Source organism: Pristiophorus japonicus, unplaced genomic scaffold, assembly GCF_044704955.1.
Source record: "Pristiophorus japonicus isolate sPriJap1 unplaced genomic scaffold, sPriJap1.hap1 HAP1_SCAFFOLD_207, whole genome shotgun sequence".
Lineage (NCBI taxonomy): Eukaryota > Metazoa > Chordata > Chondrichthyes > Pristiophoridae > Pristiophorus > Pristiophorus japonicus.
In genome coordinates this window covers 765,793-785,489 of record NW_027251767.1, presented here as the reverse complement: position 1 = coordinate 785,489, position 19,697 = coordinate 765,793, and the positions used below count along the sequence as shown (strand labels likewise).

General features: G+C 48.4%; 11 non-coding genes across 11 annotated transcripts; all 11 read left to right on the top strand.

Annotated features, from left to right (window-relative positions):
* The first annotated feature begins 289 nt into the window (after positions 1 to 289).
* On the top strand, positions 290 to 381 carry trnay-gua (transfer RNA tyrosine (anticodon GUA)). The gene is given in 2 exon segments: positions 290 to 326; positions 346 to 381. It is a non-coding gene; the product is annotated as a tRNA-Tyr (tRNA).
* Positions 382 to 1,712: 1,331 nt separating this feature from the next.
* trnay-gua (transfer RNA tyrosine (anticodon GUA)) lies at positions 1,713 to 1,804 on the top strand. Its single transcript is given in 2 exon segments — positions 1,713 to 1,749; positions 1,769 to 1,804. It is a non-coding gene; the product is annotated as a tRNA-Tyr (tRNA).
* Positions 1,805 to 3,135: 1,331 nt separating this feature from the next.
* trnay-gua (transfer RNA tyrosine (anticodon GUA)) lies at positions 3,136 to 3,227 on the top strand. The gene is given in 2 exon segments: positions 3,136 to 3,172; positions 3,192 to 3,227. It is a non-coding gene; the product is annotated as a tRNA-Tyr (tRNA).
* Positions 3,228 to 4,558: 1,331 nt separating this feature from the next.
* trnay-gua (transfer RNA tyrosine (anticodon GUA)) lies at positions 4,559 to 4,650 on the top strand. Its single transcript is given in 2 exon segments — positions 4,559 to 4,595; positions 4,615 to 4,650. It is a non-coding gene; the product is annotated as a tRNA-Tyr (tRNA).
* Positions 4,651 to 5,981: 1,331 nt separating this feature from the next.
* Positions 5,982 to 6,073, top strand: trnay-gua (transfer RNA tyrosine (anticodon GUA)). Its single transcript is given in 2 exon segments — positions 5,982 to 6,018; positions 6,038 to 6,073. It is a non-coding gene; the product is annotated as a tRNA-Tyr (tRNA).
* A 1,331-nt stretch (positions 6,074 to 7,404) lies between these two features.
* Positions 7,405 to 7,496, top strand: trnay-gua (transfer RNA tyrosine (anticodon GUA)). Its single transcript is given in 2 exon segments — positions 7,405 to 7,441; positions 7,461 to 7,496. It is a non-coding gene; the product is annotated as a tRNA-Tyr (tRNA).
* A 1,331-nt stretch (positions 7,497 to 8,827) lies between these two features.
* Positions 8,828 to 8,919, top strand: trnay-gua (transfer RNA tyrosine (anticodon GUA)). The gene is given in 2 exon segments: positions 8,828 to 8,864; positions 8,884 to 8,919. It is a non-coding gene; the product is annotated as a tRNA-Tyr (tRNA).
* Positions 8,920 to 10,248: 1,329 nt separating this feature from the next.
* Positions 10,249 to 10,342, top strand: trnay-gua (transfer RNA tyrosine (anticodon GUA)). Its single transcript is given in 2 exon segments — positions 10,249 to 10,287; positions 10,307 to 10,342. It is a non-coding gene; the product is annotated as a tRNA-Tyr (tRNA).
* Positions 10,343 to 11,647: 1,305 nt separating this feature from the next.
* Positions 11,648 to 11,739, top strand: trnay-gua (transfer RNA tyrosine (anticodon GUA)). The gene is given in 2 exon segments: positions 11,648 to 11,684; positions 11,704 to 11,739. It is a non-coding gene; the product is annotated as a tRNA-Tyr (tRNA).
* A 1,329-nt stretch (positions 11,740 to 13,068) lies between these two features.
* On the top strand, positions 13,069 to 13,162 carry trnac-gca (transfer RNA cysteine (anticodon GCA)). The gene is given in 2 exon segments: positions 13,069 to 13,107; positions 13,127 to 13,162. It is a non-coding gene; the product is annotated as a tRNA-Cys (tRNA).
* Positions 13,163 to 18,308: 5,146 nt separating this feature from the next.
* Positions 18,309 to 18,400, top strand: trnay-gua (transfer RNA tyrosine (anticodon GUA)). The gene is given in 2 exon segments: positions 18,309 to 18,345; positions 18,365 to 18,400. It is a non-coding gene; the product is annotated as a tRNA-Tyr (tRNA).
* Positions 18,401 to 19,697: the final 1,297 nt, after the last annotated feature.

Genomic DNA, 19,697 nt, shown 5'->3' with positions numbered 1-19,697 from the left:
GCCATGCAAGCGGCCAGGCAGCACGACCAAGTCGGGCAGCTTGCAAGGTCTTTAAATTCAGAATGCGCAGCTTGCAAAAAATCTGCGAGCCTGATAAGAAGTCAAAGCTACACTCTTGTGATTGTTAGTCACACGCGTTTTCCAGGCTGTAAAGAGTAGCTGGCGGTTGACAGTCCCACCGCGCTGCAGCATGGGCTGGTACTGAAGACGCACAGGCCACGCCACGAGTCCAGATGCGTCAACATGCTCACGGAAAACAATCATCGCACAGAAAAATCTTTGGCGCTTCCCTTCGATAGCTCAGTTGGTAGAGCGGAGGACTGTAGTGGAATACTCAGCAAAGTCATCCTTCGGTCGCTGGTTCAATTCTGGCTCGAAGAAGCTAGTGTACTTTTGGATTAAGCAGCAATTCGCTCAAACCAGTTCTCATCACTTTATGGTGCATCATGTTGCCACGAAGGAGCAGGACACCACTTTTCTCGTCTCAAACCTGAATGCACTCTGCATCCACCTTCACACAGCTGTTATGCTTGAGCATTTGTGTCTGCTCACCAGCACAGAGTTTTTTTAAATTTCAAAATTTGCATATAAAAATTTGTACAGTCCATTCAAAAGCAGTTCAGTACATTTAGCTGCGGTCAGCAATCCCATACACTACATTTGGGTGCTGACGGCAGTTCCGTTCGATACATTTCCTTGCTTTTCAGTTCAAGTACAATTCGGTACAATATGGGATACATTGTAGTACATTCAACAAACTGCAGAGCAGCAACACTTCAAAGCACTCAGCACTCCCTTTCAGGCAAAACAAGTTGGCTATCAGTCAGACAGCGCTGTCGCCTGCTTTGTCACACACAGGGCGGCCGCTACTTTCCGGTCACCTCGCTTCCCTTCCACGGTCTCGTGCTCTTCTCGGCTTCTTTCTTCGTTACTGTGGCTTCGCGTCCTGCTGTTGCTCGCTCGCTGCTGCTCCGCAATGTCGATTGGATACAAGGAGTGGGCCAGTTCTCTGATGGTCGTGGAGCAGCTTGGAGACGAGTGCGAAAAGGCGACTGTGAAGCAAATGAGGGCAACCTGCAAGAAGCTACTGGGGAATTAGCTCAAATGGTAGAGCGCTCGCTTAGCATGTGAGTGATAGGGGGATCAATGCCTGCATTCTTCACTCTGCTTTTGGCTCAGAGCAATTCTCCAGAAAGAAATGTGGTCTCACGTGTCACTGAGTTCACGCCAGATGGGTCAAAGCACAGCAAACCTTTTTCTGCCATGTCATAAGCAAGACGTCTTGATTTTTGCAAAGATGGATATATGAGGCGAGAGAAGCCAAAAGAACGACTTGCGAGCATTGATTGCTTTTCTGAGCATTTGACTCAGGACCTTCGATTGAGCAGACTGATATGCTGCCTGCTGCGCGAAGAAGGCACTTGCCATGCAAGCGGCCAGGCAGCACGACCAAGTCGGGCAGCTTGCAAGGTCTTTAAATTCAGAATGCGCAGCTTGCAAAAAATCTGCGAGCCTGATAAGAAGTCAAAGCTACACTCTTGTGATTGTTAGTCACACGCGTTTTCCAGGCTGTAAAGAGTAGCTGGCGGTTGACAGTCCCACCGCGCTGCAGCATGGGCTGGTACTGAAGACGCACAGGCCACGCCACGAGTCCAGATGCGTCAACATGCTCACGGAAAACAATCATCGCACAGAAAAATCTTTGGCGCTTCCCTTCGATAGCTCAGTTGGTAGAGCGGAGAACTGTAGTGGAATACTCAGCAAAGTCATCCTTCGATCGCTGGTTCAATTCTGGCTCGAAGGAGCTAGTGTACTTTTGGATTAAGCAGCAATTCGCTCAAACCAGTTCTCATCACTTTATGGTGCATCATGTTGCCACGAAGGAGCAGGACAACACTTTTCTCGTCTCAAACCTGAATGCACTCTGCATCCACCTTCACACAGCTGTTATGCTTGAGCATTTGTGTCTGCTCACCAGCACAGAGTTTTTTTAAATTTCAAAATTTGCATATAAAAATTTGTACAGTCCATTCAAAAGCAGTTCAGTACATTTAGCTGCAGTCAGCAATCCCATACACTACATTTGGGTGCTGACGGCAGTTCCGTTCGATACATTTCCTTGCTTTTCAGTTCAAGTACAATTCGGTACAATATGGGATACATTGTAGTACATTCAACAAACTGCAGAGCAGCAACACTTCAAAGCACTCAGCACTCCCTTTCAGGCAAAACAAGTTGGCTATCAGTCAGACAGCGCTGTTGCCTGCTTTGTCACACACAGGGCGGCCGCTACTTTCCGGTCACCTCGCTTCCCTTCCATGGTCTCGTGCTCTTCTCGGCTTCTTTCTTCGTTACTGTGGCTTCGCGTCCTGCTGTTGCTCGCTCGCTGCTGCTCCGCAATGTCGATTGGATACAAGGAGTGGGCCAGTTCTCTGATGGTCGTGGAGCAGCTTGGAGACGAGTGCGAAAAGGCAACTGAGAAGCAAATGAGGGAAACCTGCAAGAAGCTATTGGGGAATTAGCTCAAATGGTAGAGCGCTCGCTTAGCATGTGAGAGGTAGAGTGATCGATGCCTGCATTCTCCACTCTGCTTTTGGCTCAGAGCAATTCTCCAGAAAGAAATGTGGTCTCACGTGTCACTGAGTTCACGCCAGATGGGTCAAAGCACAGCAAACCTTTTTCTGCCATGTCATAAGCAAGACGTCTTGATTTTTGCAAAGATGGATATATGAGGCGAGAGAAGCCAAAAGAACGACTTGCGAGCATTGATTGCTTTTCTGAGCATTTGACTCAGGACCTTCGATTGAGCAGACTGATATGCTGCCTGCTGCGCGAAGAAGGCACTTGCCATGCAAGCGGCCAGGCAGCACGACCAAGTCGGGCAGCTTGCAAGGTCTTTAAATTCAGAATGCGCAGCTTGCAAAAAATCTGCGAGCCTGATAAGAAGTCAAAGCTACACTCTTGTGATTGTTAGTCACACGCATTTTCCAGGCTGTAAAGAGTCGCTGGCGGTTCACAGTCCCACCGCGCTGCAGCATGGGCTGGTACTGAAGACGCACAGGCCACGCCACGAGTCCAGATGCGTCAACATGCTCACGGAAAACAATCATCGCACAGAAAAATCTTTGGCGCTTCCCTTTGATAGCTCAGTTGGTAGAGCGGAGGACTGTAGTGGAATACTCAGTAAAGTCATCCTTCTGTCGCTGGTTCAATTCTGGTTCGAAGGAGCTAGTGTACTTTTGGATTAAGCAGCAATTCGCTCAAACCAGTTCTCATCACTTTATGGTGCATCATGTTGCCACGAAGGAGCAGGACACCACTTTTCTCGTCTCAAACCTGAATGCACTCTGCATCCACCTTCACACAGCTGTTATGCTTGAGCATTTGTGTCTGCTACCCAGCACAGAGTTTTTTTAAATTTCAAAATTTGCATATAAAAATTTGTACAGTCCATTCAAAAGCAGTTCAGTACATTTAACTGCGGTCAGCAATCCCATACACTACATTTGGGTGCTGACGGCAGTTCCGTTCGATACATATCCTTGCTTTTCAGTTCAAGTACAATTCGGTACAATATGGGATACATTGTAGTACATTCAACAAACTGCAGAGCAGCAACACTTCAAAGCACTCAGCACTCCCTTTCAGGCAAAACAAGTTGGCCATCAGTCAGACAGCGCTGTCGGCTGCTCCCTCACACACAGGGCGGCCGCTACTTTCCGGTCACCTCGCTTCCCTTCCACGGTCTCGTGCTCTTCTCGGCTTCTTTCTTCATTACTGTGGCTTCGCGTCCTGCTGTTGCTCGCTCGCTGCTGCTCCGCAATGTCGATTGGATACGAGGAGTGGGCCAGTTCTCTGATGGTCGTGGAGCAGCTTGGAGACGAGTGCGAAAAGGCGACTGTGAAGCAAATGAGGGCAACCTGCAAGAAGCTACTGGGGAATTAGCTCAAATGGTAGAGCGCTCGCTTAGCATGTGAGAGGTAGAGCGATCGATGCCTGCATTCTCCACTCTGCTTTTGGCTCAGAGCAATTCGCCAGAAAGAAATGTGGTTTCACGTGTCACTGAGTTCACGCCAGATGGGTCAAAGCACAGCAAACCTTTTTCTGCCATGTCATAAGCAAGACGTCTTGATTTTTGCAAAGGTGGATATATGAGGCGAGAGAAGCCAAAAGAACGACTTGCGAGCATTGATTGCTTTTCTGAGCATTTGACTCAGGACCTTCGATTGAGCAGACTGATATGCTGCCTGCTGCGCGAAGAAGGCACTTGCCATGCAAGCGGCCAGGCAGCACGACCAAGTCGGGCAGCTTGCAAGGTCTTTAAATTCAGAATGCGCAGCTTGCAAAAAATCTGCGAGCCTGATAAGAAGTCAAAGCTACACTCTTGTGATTGTTAGTCACACGCGTTTTCCAGGCTGTAAAGAGTAGCTGGCGGTTGACAGTCCCACCGCGCTGCAGCATGGGCTGGTACTGAAGACGCACAGGCCACGCCACGAGTCCAGATGCGTCAACATGCTCACGGAAAACAATCATCGCACAGAAAAATCTTTGGCGCTTCCCTTCGATAGCTCAGTTGGTAGAGCGGAGGACTGTAGTGGAATACTCAGCAAAGTCATCCTTCGGTCGCTGGTTCAATTCTGGCTCGAAGGAGCTAGTGTACTTTTGGATTAAGCAGCAATTCGCTCAAACCAGTTCTCATCACTTTATGGTGCATCATGTTGCCACGAAGGAGCAGGACACCACTTTTCTCGTCTCAAACCTGAATGCACTCTGCATCCACCTTCACACAGCTGTTATGCTTGAGCATTTGTGTCTGCTCACCAGCACAGAGTTTTTTTAAATTTCAAAATTTGCATATAAAAATTTGTACAGTCCATTCAAAAGCAGTTCAGTACATTTAGCTGCGGTCAGCAATCCCATACACTACATTTGGGTGCTGACGGCAGTTCCGTTCGATACATTTCCTTGCTTTTCAGTTCAAGTACAATTCGGTACAATATGGGATACATTGTAGTACATTCAACAAACTGCAGAGCAGCAACACTTCAAAGCACTCAGCACTCCCTTTCAGGCAAAACAAGTTGGCTTTCAGTCAGACAGCGCTGTCGCCTGCTCCCTCACACACAGGGCGGCCGCTACTTTCCGGTCACCTCGCTTCCCTTCCACGGTCTCGTGCTCTTCTCGGCTTCTTTCTTCGTTACTGTGGCTTCGCGTCCTGCTGTTGCTCGCTCGCTGCTGCTCCGCAATGTCGATTGGATACAAGGAGTGGGCCAGTTCTCTGATGGTCGTGGAGCAGCTTGGAGACGAGTGCGAAAATGCGACTGAGAAGCAAATGAGGGAAACATGCAAGAAGCTACTGGGGAATTAGCTCAAATGGTAGAGCGCTCGCTTAGCATGCGAGAGGTAGGGGGATTGATGCCTGCATTCTCCACTCTGCTTTTGGATCAGAGCAATTCTCCAGAAAGAAATGTGGTCTCACGTGTCACTGAGTTCACGCCAGATGGGTCAAAGCACAGCAAACCTTTTTCTGCCATGTCATAAGCAAGACGTCTTGATTTTTGCAAAGATGGATATATGAGGCGAGAGAAGCCAAAAGAACGACTTGCGAGCATTGATTGCTTTTCTGAGCATTTGACTCAGGACCTTCGATTGAGCAGACTGATATGCTGCCTGCTGCGCGAAGAAGGCACTTGCCATGCAAGCGGCCAGGCAGCACGACCAAGTCGGGCAGCTTGCAAGGTCTTTAAATTCAGAATGCGCAGCTTGCAAAAAATCTGCGAGCCTGATAAGAAGTCAAAGCTACACTCTTGTGATTGTTAGTCACACGCGTTTTCCAGGCTGTAAAGAGTAGCTGGCGGTTGACAGTCCCACCGCGCTGCAGCATGGGCTGGTACTGAAGACGCACAGGCCACGCCACGAGTCCAGATGCGTCAACATGCTCACGGAAAACAATCATCGCACAGAAAAATCTTTGGCGCTTCCCTTCGATAGCTCAGTTGGTAGAGCGGAGGACTGTAGTGGAATACTCAGCAAAGTCATCCTTAGGTCGCTGGTTCAATTCCGGCTCAAAGGAGCTAGTGTACTTTTGGATTAAGCAGCAATTCGCTCAAACCAGTTCTCATCACTTTATGGTGCATCATGTTGCCACGAAGGAGCAGGACAACACTTTTCTCGTCTCAAACCTGAATGCACTCTGCATCCACCTTCACACAGCTGTTATGCTTGAGCATTTGTGTCTGCTCACCAGCACAGAGTTTTTTTAAATTTCAAAATTTGCATATAAAAATTTGTACAGTCCATTCAAAAGCAGTTCAGTACATTTAGCTGCGGTCAGCAATCCCATACACTACATTTGGGTGCTGACGGCAGTTCCGTTCGATACATTTCCTTGCTTTTCAGTTCAAGTACAATTCGGTACAATATGGGATACATTGTAGTACATTCAACAAACTGCAGAGCAGCAACACTTCAAAGCACTCAGCACTCCCTTTCAGGCAAAACAAGTTGGCTATCAGTCAGACAGCGCTGTTGCCTGCTTTGTCACACACAGGGCGGCCGCTACTTTCCGGTCACCTCGCTTCCCTTCCATGGTCTCGTGCTCTTCTCGGCTTCTTTCTTCGTTACTGTGGCTTCGCGTCCTGCTGTTGCTCGCTCGCTGCTGCTCCGCAATGTCGATTGGATACAAGGAGTGGGCCAGTTCTCTGATGGTCGTGGAGCAGCTTGGAGACGAGTGCGAAAAGGCAACTGAGAAGCAAATGAGGGAAACCTGCAAGAAGCTACTGGGGAATTAGCTCAAATGGTAGAGCGCTCGCTTAGCATGTGAGAGGTAGAGTGATCGATGCCTGCATTCTCCACTCTGCTTTTGGCTCAGAGCAATTCGCCAGAAAGAAATGTGGTTTCACGTGTCACTGAGTTCACGCCAGATGGGTCAAAGCACAGCAAACCTTTTTCTGCCATGTCATAAGCAAGACGTCTTGATTTTTGCAAAGATGGATATATGAGGCGAGAGAAGCCAAAAGAACGACTTGCGAGCATTGATTGCTTTTCTGAGCATTTGACTCAGGACCTTCGATTGAGCAGACTGATATGCTGCCTGCTGCGCGAAGAAGGCACTTGCCATGCAAGCGGCCAGGCAGCACGACCAAGTCGGGCAGCTTGCAAGGTCTTTAAATTCAGAATGCGCAGCTTGCAAAAAATCTGCGAGCCTGATAAGAAGTCAAAGCTACACTCTTGTGATTGTTAGTCACACGCATTTTCCAGGCTGTAAAGAGTCGCTGGCGGTTCACAGTCCCACCGCGCTGCAGCATGGGCTGGTACTGAAGACGCACAGGCCACGCCACGAGTCCAGATGCGTCAACATGCTCACGGAAAACAATCATCGCACAGAAAAATCTTTGGCGCTTCCCTTTGATAGCTCAGTTGGTAGAGCGGCGGACTGTAGTGGAATACTCAGTAAAGTCATCCTTCGGTCGCTGGTTCAATTCTGGTTCGAAGGTGCTAGTGTACTTTTGGATTAAGCAGCAATTCGCTCAAACCAGTTCTCATCACTTTATGGTGCATCATGTTGCCACGAAGGAGCAGGACACCACTTTTCTCGTCTCAAACCTGAATGCACTCTGCATCCACCTTCACACAGCTGTTATGCTTGAGCATTTGTGTCTGCTCACCAGCACAGAGTTTTTTTAAATTTCAAAATTTGCATATAAAAATTTGTACAGTCCATTCAAAAGCAGTTCAGTACATTTAGCTGCGGTCAGCAATCCCATACACTACATTTGGGTGCTGACGGCAGTTCCGTTCGATACATATCCTTGCTTTTCAGTTCAAGTACAATTCGGTACAATATGGGATACATTGTAGTACATTCAACAAACTGCAGAGCAGCAACACTTCAAAGCACTCAGCACTCCCTTTCAGGCAAAACAAGTTGGCTATCAGTCAGACAGCGCTGTCGCCTGCTCCCTCACACACAGGGTGGCCGCTAATTTCCGGTCACCTCGCTTCCCTTCCACGGTCTCGTGCTCTTCTCGGCTTCTTTCTTCGTTACTGTGGCTTCGCGTCCTGCTGTTGCTCGCTCGCTGCTGCTCCGCAATGTCGATTGGATACAAGGAGTGGGCCAGTTCTCTGATGGTCGTGGAGCAGCTTGGAGACGAGTGCGAAAAGGCGACTGAGAAGCACATGAGGGAAACCTGCAAGAAGCTACTGGGGAATTAGCTCAAATGGTAGAGCGCTCGCTTAGCATGTGAGTGATAGGGGGATCAATGCCTGCATTCTTCACTCTGCTTTTGGCTCAGAGCAATTCTCCAGAAAGAAATGTGGTCTCACGTGTCACTGAGTTCACGCCAGATGGGTCAAAGCACAGCAAACCTTTTTCTGCCATGTCATAAGCAAGACGTCTTGATTTTTGCAAAGATGGATATATGAGGCGAGAGAAGCCAAAAGAACGACTTGCGAGCATTGATTGCTTTTCTGAGCATTTGACTCAGGACCTTCGATTGAGCAGACTGATATGCTGCCTGCTGCGCGAAGAAGGCACTTGCCATGCAAGCGGCCAGGCAGCACGACCAAGTCGGGCAGCTTGCAAGGTCTTTAAATTCAGAATGCGCAGCTTGCAAAAAATCTGCGAGCCTGATAAGAAGTCAAAGCTACACTCTTGTGATTGTTAGTCACACGCATTTTCCAGGCTGTAAAGAGTCGCTGGCGGTTCACAGTCCCACCGCGCTGCAGCATGGGCTGGTACTGAAGACGCACAGGCCACGCCACGAGTCCAGATGCGTGAACATGCTCACGGAAAACAATCATCGCACAGAAAAATCTTTGGCGCTTCCCTTTGATAGCTCAGTTGGTAGAGCGGAGGACTGTAGTGGAATACTCAGTAAAGTCATCCTTCGGTCGCTGGTTCAATTCTGGCTCGAAGGAGCTAGTGTACTTTTGGATTAAGCAGCAATTCGCTCAAACCAGTTCTCATCACTTTATGGTGCATCATGTTGCCACGAAGGAGCAGGACACCACTTTTCTCGTCTCAAACCTGAATGCACTCTGCATCCACCTTCACACAGCTGTTATGCTTGAGCATTTGTGTCTGCTCACCAGCACAGAGTTTTTTTAAATTTCAAAATTTGCATATAAAAATTTGTACAGTCCATTCAAAAGCAGTTCAGTACATTTAGCTGCGGTCAGCAATCCCATACACTACATTTGGGTGCTGACGGCAGTTCCGTTCGATACATATCCTTGCTTTTCAGTTCAAGTACAATTCGGTACAATATGGGATACATTGTAGTACATTCAACAAACTGCAGAGCAGCAACACTTCAAAGCACTCAGCACTCCCTTTCAGGCAAAACAAGTTGGCCATCAGTCAGACAGCGCTGTCGGCTGCTCCCTCACACACAGGGCGGCCGCTACTTTCCGGTCACCTCGCTTCCCTTCCACGGTCTCGTGCTCTTCTCGGCTTCTTTCTTCATTACTGTGGCTTCGCGTCCTGCTGTTGCTCGCTCGCTGCTGCTCCGCAATGTCGATTGGATACGAGGAGTGGGCCAGTTCTCTGATGGTCGTGGAGCAGCTTGGAGACGAGTGCGAAAAGGCGACTGTGAAGCAAATGAGGGCAACCTGCAAGAAGCTACTGGGGAATTAGCTCAAATGGTAGAGCGCTCGCTTAGCATGTGAGAGGTAGCGGGATCGATGCCTGCATTCTCCACTCTGCTTTTGGCTCAGAGCAATTCTCCAGAAAGAAATGTGGTTTCACGTGTCACTGAGTTCACGCCAGATGGGTCAAAGCACAGCAAACCTTTTTCTGCCATGTCATAAGCAAGACGTCTTGATTTTTGCAAAGATGGATATATGAGGCGAGAGAAGCCAAAAGAACGACTTGCGAGCATTGATTGCTTTTCTGAGCATTTGACTCAGGACCTTCGATTGAGCAGACTGATATGCTGCCTGCTGCGCGAAGAAGGCACTTGCCATGCAAGCGGCCAGGCAGCACGACCAAGTCGGGCAGCTTGCAAGGTCTTTAAATTCAGAATGCGCAGCTTGCAAAAAATCTGCGAGCCTGATAAGAAGTCAAAGCTACACTCTTGTGATTGTTAGTCACACGCGTTTTCCAGGCTGTAAAGAGTCGCTGGCGGTTCACAGTCCCACCGCGCTGCAGCATGGGCTGGTACTGAAGACGCAAAGGCCACGCCACGAGTCCAGATGCGTCAACATGCTCACGGAAAACAATCATCGCACAGAAAAATCTTTGGCGCTTCCCTTCGATAGCTCAGTTGGTAGAGCGGAGGATTGTAGTGGAATACTCAGCAAAGTCATCCTTAGGTCGCTGGTTCAATTCTGGCTCGAGGAGCTAGTGTGCTTTTGGATTAAGCAGCAATTCGCTCAAACCAGTTCTCATCACTTTATGGTGCATCATGTTGCCACGAAGGAGCAGGACACCACTTTTCTTGTCTCAAACCTGAATGCACTCTGCATCCACCTTCACACAGCTGTTATGCTTGAGCATTTGTGTCTGCTCACCAGCACAGAGTTTTTTTAAATTTCAAAATTTGCATATAAAAATTTGTACAGTCCATTCAAAAGCAGTTCAGTACATTTAGCTGCGGTCAGCAATCCCATACACTACATTTGGGTGCTGACGGCAGTTCCGTTCGATACATATTCGGTACAATATGGGATACATTGTAGTACATTCAACAAACTGCAGAGCAGCAACACTTCAAAGCACTCAGCACTCCCTTTCAGGCAAAACAAGTTGGCTATCAGTCAGACAGCGCTGTCGCCTGCTTTGTCACACACAGGGCGGCCGCTACTTTCCGGTCACCTCGCTTCCCTTCCACGGTCTCGTGCTCTTCTCGGCTTCTTTCTTCGTTACTGTGGCTTCGCGTCCTGCTGTTGCTCGCTCGCTGCTGCTCCGCAATGTCGATTGGATACAAGGAGTGGGCCAGTTCTCTGATGGTCGTGGAGCAGCTTGGAGACGAGTGCGAAAAGGCAACTGAGAAGCAAATGAGGGAAACAAGCAAGAAGCTACTGGGGAATTAGCTCAAATGGTAGAGCGCTCGCTTAGCATGTGAGAGGTAGAGTGATCGATGCCTGCATTCTCCACTCTGCTTTTGGCTCAGAGCAATTCTCCAGAAAGAAATGTGGTCTCACGTGTCACTGAGTTCACGCCAGATGGGTCAAAGCACAGCAAACCTTTTTCTGCCATGTCATAAGCAAGACGTCTTGATTTTTGCAAAGATGGATATATGAGGCGAGAGAAGCCAAAAGAACGACTTGCGAGCATTGATTGCTTTTCTGAGCATTTGACTCAGGACCTTCGATTGAGCAGACTGATATGCTGCCTGCTGCGCGAAGAAGGCACTTGCCATGCAAGCGGCCAGGCAGCACGACCAAGTCGGGCAGCTTGCAAGGTCTTTAAATTCAGAATGCGCAGCTTGCAAAAAATCTGCGAGCCTGATAAGAAGTCAAAGCTACACTCTTGTGATTGTTAGTCACACGCATTTTCCAGGCTGTAAAGAGTCGCTGGCGGTTCACAGTCCCACCGCGCTGCAGCATGGGCTGGTACTGAAGACGCACAGGCCACGCCACGAGTCCAGATGCGTCAACATGCTCACGGAAAACAATCATCGCACAGAAAAATCTTTGGCGCTTCCCTTTGATAGCTCAGTTGGTAGAGCGGAGGACTGTAGTGGAATACTCAGTAAAGTCATCCTTCGGTCGCTGGTTCAATTCTGGCTCGAAGGAGCTAGTGTACTTTTGGATTAAGCAGCAATTCGCTCAAACCAGTTCTCATCACTTTATGGTGCATCATGTTGCCACGAAGGAGCAGGACACCACTTTTCTCGTCTCAAACCTGAATGCACTCTGCATCCACCTTCACACAGCTGTTATGCTTGAGCATTTGTGTCTGCTCACCAGCACAGAGTTTTTTTAAATTTCAAAATTTGCATATAAAAATTTGTACAGTCCATTCAAAAGCAGTTCAGTACATTTAGCTGCGGTCAGCAATCCCATACACTACATTTGGGTGCTGACGGCAGTTCCGTTCGATACATATCCTTGCTTTTCAGTTCAAGTACAATTCGGTACAATATGGGATACATTGTAGTACATTCAACAAACTGCAGAGCAGCAACACTTCAAAGCACTCAGCACTCCCTTTCAGGCAAAACAAGTTGGCCATCAGTCAGACAGCGCTGTCGGCTGCTCCCTCACACACAGGGCGGCCGCTACTTTCCGGTCACCTCGCTTCCCTTCCACGGTCTCGTGCTCTTCTCGGCTTCTTTCTTCGTTACTGTGGCTTCGCGTCCTGCTGTTGCTCGCTCGCTGCTGCTCCGCAATGTCGATTGGATACAAGGAGTGGGCCAGTTCTCTGATGGTCGTGGAGCAGCTTGGAGACGAGTGCGAAAAGGCGACTGTGAAGCAAATGAGGGCAACCTGCAATAAGCTACTGGGGAATTAGCTCAAATGGTAGAGCGCTCGCTTAGCATGTGAGTGGTAGAGCGATCGATGCCTGCATTCTCCACTCTGCTTTTGGCTCAGAGCAATTCTCCAGAAAGAAATGTGGTCTCACGTGTCACTGAGTTCACGCCAGATGGGTCAAAGCACAGCAAACCTTTTTCTGCCATGTCATAAGCAAGACGTCTTGATTTTTGCAAAGATGGATATATGAGGCGAGAGAAGCCAAAAGAACGACTTGCGAGCATTGATTGCTTTTCTGAGCATTTGACTCAGGACCTTCGATTGAGCAGACTGATATGCTGCCTGCTGCGCGAAGAAGGCACTTGCCATGCAAGCGGCCAGGCAGCATGACCAAGTCGGGCAGCTTGCAAGGTCTTTAAATTCAGAATGCGCAGCTTGCAAAAAATCTGCGAGCCTGATAAGAAGTCAAAGCTACACTCTTGTGATTGTTAGTCACATGCGTTTTCCAGGCTGTAAAGAGTCGCTAGCGGTTGACAGTCCCACCGCGCTGCAGCATGGGCTGGTGCTGAAGACGCAAAGGCCACGCCATGAGTCCAGATGCGTCAACATGCTCACGGAAAACAATCATCGCACAGAAAAATCTTTGGCGCTTCCCTTCGATAGCTCAGTTGGTGGAGCGGAGGATTGCAGTGAAATACTCAGCAAAGTCATCCTTAGGTCGCTAGTTCAATTCTGGCTCGAGGAGCTAGTGTGCTTTTGGATTAAGCAGCAATTCGCTCAAACCAGTTCTCATCACTTTATGGTGCATCATGTTGCCACGAAGGAGCAGGACACCACTTTTCTCGTCTCAAACCTGAATGCACTCTGCATCCACCTTCACACAGCTGTTATGCTTGAGCATTTGTGTCTGCTCACCAGCACAGAGTTTTTTTAAATTTCAAAATTTGCATATAAAAATTTGTACAGTCCATTCAAAAGCAGTTCAGTGCATTTTGCTGCGGTCAGCAATCCCATACACTACATTTGGGTGCTGACGGCAGTTCCGTTCGATACATTTCCTTGCTTTTCAGTTCAAGTACAATTCGGTACAATATGGGATACATTGTAGTACATTCAACAAATTGCAGAGCAGCAACACTTCAAAGCACTCAGCACTCCCTTTCAGGCAAAACAAGTTGGCTTTCAGTCAGACAGCGCTCTCGCCTGCTCCCTCACACACAGGGCGGCCGCGACTTTCCGGTCACCTCGCTTCCCTTCCACGATCTCGTGCTCTTCTCGGCTTCTTTCTTCGTTACTGTGGCTTCGCGTCCTGCTGTTGCTCGCTCGCTGCTGCTCCGCAATGTCGATTGGATACAAGGAGTGGGCCAGTTCTCTGATGGTCGTGGAGAAGCTGGGAGACGAGTGCGAAAAGGCGACTGTGAAGCAAATGAGGGCAACCTGCAAGAAGCTACTGGGGAATTAGCTCAAATGGTAGAGCGCTTGCTTATCATGTGAGAGGTAGCGTGTTTGATGCCTGCATTCTCCACTCTGCTTTTGGCTCAGAGCAATTCTCCAGAAAGAAATATGGTGTCACGTGTCACTGAGTTCACGCCAGATGGGTCAAAGCACAGCAAACCTTTTTCTGCCATGTCATAAGCAAGACGTCTTGATTTTTGCAAAGATGGATATATGAGGCGAGAGAAGCCAAAAGAACGACTTGCGAGCATTGATTGCTTTTCTGAGCATTTGACTCAGGACCTTCGATTGAGCAGACTGATATGCTGCCTGCTGCGCGAAGAAGGCACTTGCCATGCAAGCGGCCAGGCAGCACGACCAAGTCGGGCAGCTTGCAAGGTCTTTAAATTCAGAATGCGCAGCTTGCAAAAAATCTGCGAGCCTGATAAGAAGTCAAAGCTACACTCTTGTGATTGTTAGTCACACGCGTTTTTCAGGCTGTAAAGAGCAGCTGGCGGTTCACAGTCCCACAGCGCTGCAGCATGGGCTGGTACTAGCGGGGAGGCCATCTTAGACTGGGTGTTCTGTAATGAGAGAGGATTAATTAGCAGTCTCGTTGTGCGAGGCCCCTTGGGGAAGAGTGACCATAATATGGTGGAATTCTGCATTGGGATGGAGAATGAAACAGTTAATTCAGAGACCATGGTCCAGAACTTAAAGAAGGCTAACTTTGAAGGTATGAGGCGTGAATTGGCTGGGATGGATTGGCGAATGATACTTAAGGGGTTGACTGTGGATGGGCAATGGCAGACATTTAGAGACCGCATGGATGAACTACAACAATTGTACATTCCTGTCTGGCATAAAAATAAAAAGTGGAAGGTGGCTCAACCGTGGCTATCAAGGGAAATCAGGGATAGTATTAAAGCCAAGGAAGTGGCATACAAATTGGCCAGAAATAGCAGCGAACCTGGGGACTCAGAGAAATTTAGAACTCAGCAGAGGAGGACAAAGGGTTTGATTAGGGCAGGGAAAATGGAGTATGAGAAGAAGCTTGCAGGGAACATTAAGATGGATTGCCAAAGTTTCCATCGATATGTAAAGAGAAAAAGGTTCGTAAAGACAAACGTAGGTCCCCTGCAGTCAGAATCAGGGGAAGTCATAACGGGGAACAAAGAAATGGCGGACCAATTGAACAAGTACTTTGGTTCGGTATTCACGAAGGAGGACACGAACAACTTTCCGGTTATAAAAGGGGTCGGGGGGTCTATTAAGGAGGAGGAACTGAGGGAAATCCTTATTAGCCGGGAAATTGTGTTGAAGAAATTGATGGGATTGAAGGCTGATAAATCCCCAGGGCCTGATGGACTGCATCCCAGAGTACTTAAGGAGGTGGCCTTGGAAATAGTGGATGCGTTGACAGTCATTTTCCAACATTTTATTGACTCTGGATCAGTTCCTATGGAGTGGAGGGTAGCCAATGTAACCCCACTTTTTAAAAAAGGAGGGAGAGAGAAATCAGGGAATTATAGACCTGTCAGCCTGACATCGGTAGTGGGTAAAATGATGGAATCAATTATTAAGGATGTCATAGCAGTGCATTTGGAAAGAGGTGACATGATAGGTCCAAGTCAGCATGGATTTGTGAAAGGGAAATCATGCTTGACAAATCTTCTGGAATTTTTTGAGGATGTTTCCAGTAGAGTGGATAAGGGAGAACCAGTTGATGTGGTATATTTGGACTTTCAGAAGGCGTTCGACAAGGTCCCACACAAGAGATTGATGTGCAAAGTTAGAGCACATGGGATTGGGGGTAGTGTACTGACATGGATTGAGAACTGGTTGTCAGACAGGAAGCAAAGAGTAGGAGTAAATGGGTACTTTTCAGAATGGCAGGCAGTGACTAGTGGGGTACCGCAAGGTTCTGTGCTGGGGCCCCAGCTGTTTACACTGTACATTAATGATTTAGATGAGGGGCTTAAATGTAGTATCTCCAAATTTGCGGATGACACTAAGTTGGGTGGCAGTGTGAGCTGCGAGGAGGATGCTGTGAGGCTGCAGAGCGACTTGGATAGGTTAGGTGAGTGGGCAAATGCATGGCAGATGAAGTATAATGTGGATAAATGTGAGGTTATCCACTTTGGTGGTAAAAACAGAGAGACAGACTATTATCTGAATGGTGACAGATTAGGAAAAGGGGAGGTGCAAGGAGACCTGGGTGTCATGGTACATCAGTCATTGAAGGTTGGCATGCAGGTGCAGCAGGCGGTTAAGAAAGCAAATGGCATGTTGGCCTTCATAGCAAGGGGATTTGAGTACAGGGGCAGGGAGGTGTTGCTACAGTTGTACAGGGCATTGGTGAGGCCACACCTGGAGTATTGTGTACAGTTTTGGTCTCCTAACCTGAGGAAGGACATTCTTGCTATTGAGGGAGTGCAGCGAAGGTTCACCAGACTGATTCCCGGGATGGCGGGACTGACCTATCAAGAAAGACTGGATCAACTGGGCTTGTATTCACTGGAGTTCAGAAGAATGAGAGGGGACCACATAGAAACATTTAAAATTCTGATGGGGTTAGACAGGTTAGATGCAGGAAGAATGTTCCCAATGTTGGGGAAGTCCAGAACCAGAGGTCACAGTCTAAGGATAAGGGGTAAGCCATTTAGGACCGAGATGCGGAGGAACTTCTTCACCCAGAGAGTGGTGGACCTGTGGAATTCTCTACCACAGAAAGTTGTTGAGGCCAATTCATTAATATATTCAAAAAGGAGTTAGATGAGGTCCTTACTACTAGGGGGATCAAGGAGTATGGCGAGAAAGCAGGAATGGGGTACTGAAGTTGAATGTTCAGCCATGAACTCATTGAATGGCGGTGCAGGCTAGAAGGGCCGAATGGCCTACTCCTGCACCTATTTTCTATATTTCTCTGTTTCGATGTACTGAAGACGCACAGGCCACGCCACGAGTCCAGATGCGTCAACATGCTCACGGAAAACAATCATCACACAGAACAATCTTTGCCGCTTCCCTTCGATAGCTCAGTTGGTAATGCAGAGGACGATAGTGGAATACTCAACAAAGACATCCTTAGGTCGCTGGTTCAATTCTGGCTTGAAGGAGCTTGTGTACTTTTGGATTAAGCAGCAATTCGCTCAAACCAGTTCTCATCACTTTATGGTGCATCATGTTGCCACGAAGGAGCAGGACACCACTTTTCTCGTCTCAAACCTGAATGCATTCTGCATCCACCTTCACACAGCTGTTATGCTTGAGCATTTGTGTCTGCTCACCGGCAGAGAGTTTTTTAAAATTTGAAAATATACTTTATTCATATAAAAATTTGTACAGCACATTCAAAAGCAGTTCAGTACATTTAGCTGCAGTCAGCAATCCCATACACTACATTTGGGTGCTGACGGCAGTTCCGTTCGATACATTTCCTTGCTTTTCAGTTCAAGTACAATTCGGTACAATATGGGATACATTGTAGTACATTCAACAAACTGCAGAGCAGCAACACTTCAAAGCACTCAGCACTCCCTTTCAGGCAAAACAAGTTGGCTTTCAGTCAGACAGCGCTGTCGCCTGCTCCCTCACACACAGGGCGGCCGCTACTTTCCGGTCACCTCGCTTCCCTTCCACGGTCTCGTGCTCTTCTTGGCTTCTTTCTTCGTTACTGTGGCTTCGCGTCCTGCTGTTGCTCGCTCGCTGCTGCTCCGCAATGTCGATTGGATACAAGGAGTGGGCCAGTTCTCTGATGGTCATGGAGCAGCTTGGAGACGAGTGCGAAAAGGCGACTGAGAAGCAAACGAGGGCAACCTGCAAGAAGCTACTGGGGAATTAGCTCAAATGGTAGAGCGCTCGCTTAGCATGTGAGAGGTAGCGGGATCGATGCCTGCATTCTCCACTCTGCTTTTGGCTCAGAGCAATTCTCCAGAAAGAAATGTGGTCTCACGTGTCACTGAGTTCACGCCAGATGGGTCAAAGCACAGCAAACCTTTTTCTGCCATGTCATAAGCAAGACGTCTTGATTTTTGCAAAGGTGGATATATGAGGCGAGAGAAGCCAAAAGAACGACTTGTAAGCATTGATTGCTTTTCTGAGCATTTGACTCAGGACCTTCGATTGAGCAGACTGATATGCTGCCTGCTGCGCGAAGAAGGCACTTGCCATGCAAGCGGCCAGGCAGCATGACCAAGTCGGGCAGCTTGCAAGGTCTTTAAATTCAGAATGCGCAGCTTGCAAAAAATCTGCGAGCCTGATAAGAAGTCAAAGCTACACTCTTGTGATTGTTAGTCACACGCGTTTTCCAGGCTGTAAAGAGTAGCTGGCGGTTGACAGTCCCACCGCGCTGCAGCATGGGCTGGTACTGAAGACGCACAGGCCACGCCACGAGTCCAGATGCGTCAACATGCACACGGAAAACAATCATCGCACAGAAAAATCTTTGGCGCTTCCCTTCGATAGCTCAGTTGGTAGAGCGGAGGACTGTAGTGGAATACTCAGCAAAGTCATCCTTAGGTCGCTGGTTCAATTCCAGCTCGAAGGAGCTAGTGTACTTTTGGATTAAGCAGCAATTTGCTCAAACCAGTTCTCATCACTTTATGGTGCATCATGTTGCCACGAAGGCGCAGGACACCACTTTTCTCGTCTCAAACCTGAATGCACTCTGCATCCACCTTCACACAGCTGTTATGTTTGAGCATTTGTGTCTGCTCACCAGCAGAGAGTTTTTTTAAATTTCAAAATATACTTTATTCATATAAAAATTTGTACAGTCCATTCAAAAGCAGTTCAGTACATTTAGCTGCGGTCAGCAATCCCATACACTACATTTGGGTGCTGACGGCAGTTCCGTTCGATACATTTCCTTGCTTTTCAGTTCAAGTACAATTCGGTACAATATGGGATACATTGTAGTACATTCAACAAACTGCAGAGCAGCAACACTTCAAAGCACTCAGCACTCCCTTTCAGGCAAAACAAGTTGGCTTTCAGTCAGACAGCGCTGTCGCCTGCTCCCTCACACACAGGGCGGCCGCTACTTTCCGGTCACCTCGCTTTCCTTCCACGGTCTCGTGCTCTTCTCAGCTTCTTTCCTCGTTACTGTGGCTTCGCGTCCTGCTGTTGCTCGCTCGCTGCTGCTCCGCAATGTCGATTGGATACAAGGAGTGGGCCAGTCCTCAAATAGGTTTTCTCTGATGGTCGTGGAGCAGCTTGGAGACGAGTGCGAAAAGGCGACTGAGAAGCAAATGAGGGCAACCTGCAAGAAGCTACTGGGGAATTAGCTCAAATGGTAGAGCGCTCTCTTCGCGTGTGAGAGGTCGAGGGATCTGATGCCTGCATTCTCCACTCTGCTTTTGGCTCAGGGCAATTCTCCAGAAAGAAACTTGGTCTCACGTGTCACTGAGTTGACGCCAGATAGGTCAAAGCACAGCAAACCTTTTTCTGCCATGTCATAAGCAAGACGTCTTGATTTTTGCCAAGCTGGATAACGCCATATAACAGTGGTCAGCACGTAACGTTCTGGACGCCCTGCAAAATAAGGAGAGTGTGGACCCTGTCGGGTGGTTCCCTGAGCGGACTGTCGAACTCGTTTGGCAGAACGTCTCATCGCCAGAGCTGTCACACAAGCACCAAGACATAGCTTGGTTGACGTTGAGTAGGGCCTTACCTGTCAGAGCGTTCATGCACAGCCGACGTCTCAGCAACACGGCACGGTTCCCCACGAATCGGCTGCGGGGCGGATGAGACTGTCACCCATCTCCTTCAGGATTGCGCCTTCGCAAGGCAGGTTTGGAAAGAGATGCAGTGGTTGCTGTCGAGGTTCATCCCGAAATCAGGGA